Here is a 4076-nt window from a genome sequence, read left to right as displayed (position 1 = left end):
TACAAAAAAACCCATGAAAACCACAAATTTATCTTTGTCCTTAAATTTGGCAGGAGGTTCCTTCCAGGTGTCATTTTTTGTCCAGCTGGATTTGGCTCTCCACAGCTTTGCTTCTGTCTTGGCCCTTTTAAAGCTACTACAGATGAATGTAAAAAGCAATGAAGAGATGTGTGGTCACACTGGACAGAGGTAAAATCAGCTTTGCTGAGCTTCCAAGAATTTGGGCATTCTCCTGTTGGAACAGTGGGCAGCTGTAAGCCAAACATCTGTGTGCAGTTATAGGTGATCTTAAAATATCTGCTGATTCGGTTAAAATGAATGCATGATTCATTTCAGAACACCCAACAGAAGCCATCTTTCTAATCAGGCTATGCCTTTGTGATTACTTTGTAGGTTGTACTTGGTACAATAATCTAACTCAAACATTCCATGGCTAATAATGTAAGAGGTGCCAAGAGTGTCAAGTGCCATGGAGTGCTCTAGCAGCGTGCAGCGTGCTGTTAGCAGGAAAACGTGTAGTAGTTGAAACCAGGACGTTCATGGAGGCTCTTCTGTTGAACATACTGCTGTCAGTACTAGCTGATGCCATGCCACTGACTCCTTCCCATCTCTGCAGTGCAAACATCTTCTCAAAAAAGAAAGATTTTATGGTTAAAGTGATACAACGTGGAAGGTCAGCTAGCACGGGTTCTACAAATACAGTCATCTCAACTGCAAAAGTTCTACACACTTCACTCACTCTCCTGTTTTCACGACTTGACTTTTGGGATAGTCAGCTATTGAAGAACTGAACTGACTGAATTCTAGCACATTTAGGCCAGTACTGAGACAGAGTTTTCTGGTATTCTACAATACTAATGTATTTTCAACACATGAAGCAATTTTGTCTGAATAGCACATGGACTTTACTGGTTTACTCTTTCTTTTTTCTTCTTTTTTTGTCTTCTAATAAGCTCATCTTCTGTCTTGAAAAATATTTGTTTCACTAATTTGATTTGTGCCTAGGTACTCAGTCTCTTTCTCTTCCATCACAGGGGTAAAAAATTTGGAGACAAAATAAGTGCTTGGAAGTTCACATATAGGAGGAAGTTCTTCCCAGAGAGAGTGATTGGCATTGGAATGGGCTGCCCAGGGAGGTGGTGGAGTCACCATCCCTGGAGGTGTTCAAGAAAAGCCTGGATAAGGCACTTAGTGCCATGGTCTGGTTGACTGGCTAGGGCTGGGTGCTAGGTTGGACTGGATGATCTTGGAGGTCTCTTCCAACCTGCTTGATTCTGTGTTTCTGCAGATCTATGACTAAGTGTTCTTCAGCTGAAGTACAGAGATAACAAAGAAATTAGAAGGTAGGACCTGATCTGTACAAATGTGAGATTAAAAAGATCTCCAAGCCCAGAAAAAAAAAAAAAAAAAGCAGGATTTAGATTAATCAGTATTTCTGAAAAGAGACTAGCCCCCTCCTTCATATGTTGTATTCTCTTCTGAAAGAGAGTTTTCATAAGCAATTCATTCTCTGTTCGACTCAAGCCCTTATTTCCTGTGTACAGTCTCAAGATTTGAGATAGATTATTTCAGATTACTAAATGCTAACAGTACTGCTTGATGAGAGAGTGTTTAAAAATACCCCAAATCACCACTGCATTAACATATTTTCCCCCTTTACTGTATAATATACTGCAACAAGAGTTAGCTGGGAAGTGTCAATATAAATTGCCTTTTTATTTTCATATTGTCTGCCTAAACATTGAGTCGGTTTAGCTATGTGAATTGTAAGGGTATGAATTATCTCGCTCTCAGTCTAAAATGTACCCATACCTTGAAAGATTTATTTTTTTCTGGCAATCTGAGGCAGTTTTAAAAACTGTCTGTAAAATAGAATGTCACAACTTCACAGACTGGCATGTCAACCTTGGCACTGCTTGTCGAGCTTCTATCAGTCATTCATGTCACGTGGCGTCAAGTGACACAACTCAAAGTGACGGGATGAGAGTTATTGGCAATTCCTGTTAAAGCAAGCACAAACCATTTAGATAACTCACTCTTTATAAAGCCTGAAGTGCTACTAAGGACAAGTAGTTTCAGCTTTGAAGTGTAGTGGCTAAAAAGCTATTACTTGTCTACTTTTATTTAAGAGGTGTAAGTTTTAATTTGTGTTACTGCTTTTCTGTGCAAACTAGTTTGATTTTTTTCCAGGTACTTATTGGTTGATGAAACTAGGCAGGGCAGAAAAAGCCATTAGCAGTGATATCTTCAGTTAGAAATCCATCAGTCAAGGCTTTCTCCAGTGCTGAATTTGCCAGAAGGTGCAGCACATCAGCCCAGCAGGCTCCACAGCCAGGCACAGGGCTTTCTCCAGTGACGCATGGTCAGGCTGCGTACGGCTGTCTTCTCCCCTCCTACGGCAGATCTGATGGTCCTGGATTCACAGAGACATGTAATTATGGTTAACTTTCTGACATGGGCTTCTAAAGTCTGGAGACTGAATTTGGGAAGCTGTTTGTAGGTAGATTGCTGGTCTTGCTGTAAAAAGTGTAGGAAAACAGGACAAGTAAGCTTCTGCTTTAGTTTTGCTTCCTTGCTGCAGTCAGACGAGCTGGTGTACCTCGAGTGCATGTTCATCTTAGAAAACCCACACAACAAAGCCAGAGCACTCTGAACAAATCAACACCTTCCTGGCACTACCAAAGGAGAACCCAAAGTGTGAGTTAGCTCCAGAGCTGTGCTTAAGATAGACACGGTGACCTATTCTGTGATGAGACAGCTCTGCAGCCTGCAGCAATTTTTCATTTAATGTTTAACTTACTTTCAGCTTAAAGCAGTTTTGCAGATACAGGAAAATGTAACAATGTAGTATAAATTGTACCAATAGGCACTTGGAAGTGTGCAAAAAGTTGTGACTGATTGGCAGTTGGTGAAGAAAAGTTCACCACAGAAAAAGCAAACACTACCAGAGAAGCACAAACTCTTATTTAACTGAATAGTCTTGCTCTCCCGTGATTCTGTTTGCCTTGTCAGGTAGCTGCTCAGCAGTTCGAATATGAACATGTGCACGTGGAGTAAAAAATACCTCAACTTTCAACTAACTTTATCATTATTAAACAGGAAATAAGGTAATTTATTTTTTCAGATTTGTTTATATGTGTTCTGTGATTTCTCAGTGGTCTCATTTTGTTGTCTAGTGCAGGTGAAGGGAAAGAAGGGGACCAGTGCAAGGACTGAAATTGCACGCACTTGCCACACTGCTAAACTGGCAAAGCAAGTGAAACATTCAGTCCAGCTCCTTTGTGAAATGACACATTATTTGGTATGAAAAATAAAAGTAGGGTGGAAAAGTAGGAGCCTTAGAGATGAGCACCTTTGAACCAGTATCAGGGCATGTGACAGTGACCCAAAGTTTGAGCAGCTTGTTTCTTTTCTGAATCTCCAGTATTTGACCTATTTTTAATGTATATAGACCATTACAGTGGGGATTTTACGGGTGGGGATATTTGCATTAGATTTCACAATGATGACATAGTTCTGGAGCACTCTGAAATGCAATCTTTCCTTGTTTCACTGTAGCAGCATATAAGCACTGCAAAAGACTTGTTCAGGGCTTTTTACAAGCCAGACTCTCTGAGAATGCTAGTGTCACAAGCTTAATGGAGCTGCACCCACACCTGCTTTTTACTTCAGCTGGAATTGCAACTTAAGGCTTTTCCTGGAGCTCACAGCAATTACATCAGCAGCAGAGGAAATCCTGTATGTTCTCCAGACTGTGTTATGCTGCTGCAAAGGGCTGACTACTACCACTGGCAGTTCACATATAAAACAGATTTACTTCTGAGGTGATTTTTTTCTACCTGTCTCTGTCCTTCTACCCCATCCATGCATATTATGTATAGGTTATGAAGCTCATGAAGTTAACAGTGCCTTGCTGGAGCCTTCCTAAGTCTTCTGTGTAGTTCACACTTGTGCTTTGGATCAGCTAGTTTTGTTTATTTCTGCAAGCAACAGAAAACAGCAATGGTGCAAAAAAAAGGGTGCATGTGAAATGTTTCATCATGATTGCTTGACATGAAAACTGACAGGATACTCTG

Source organism: Pogoniulus pusillus, chromosome 6, assembly GCF_015220805.1.
Source record: "Pogoniulus pusillus isolate bPogPus1 chromosome 6, bPogPus1.pri, whole genome shotgun sequence".
Taxonomy (NCBI): Eukaryota; Metazoa; Chordata; class Aves; order Piciformes; family Lybiidae; genus Pogoniulus; species Pogoniulus pusillus.
Note: the sequence above shows the minus strand (reverse complement) of the source record.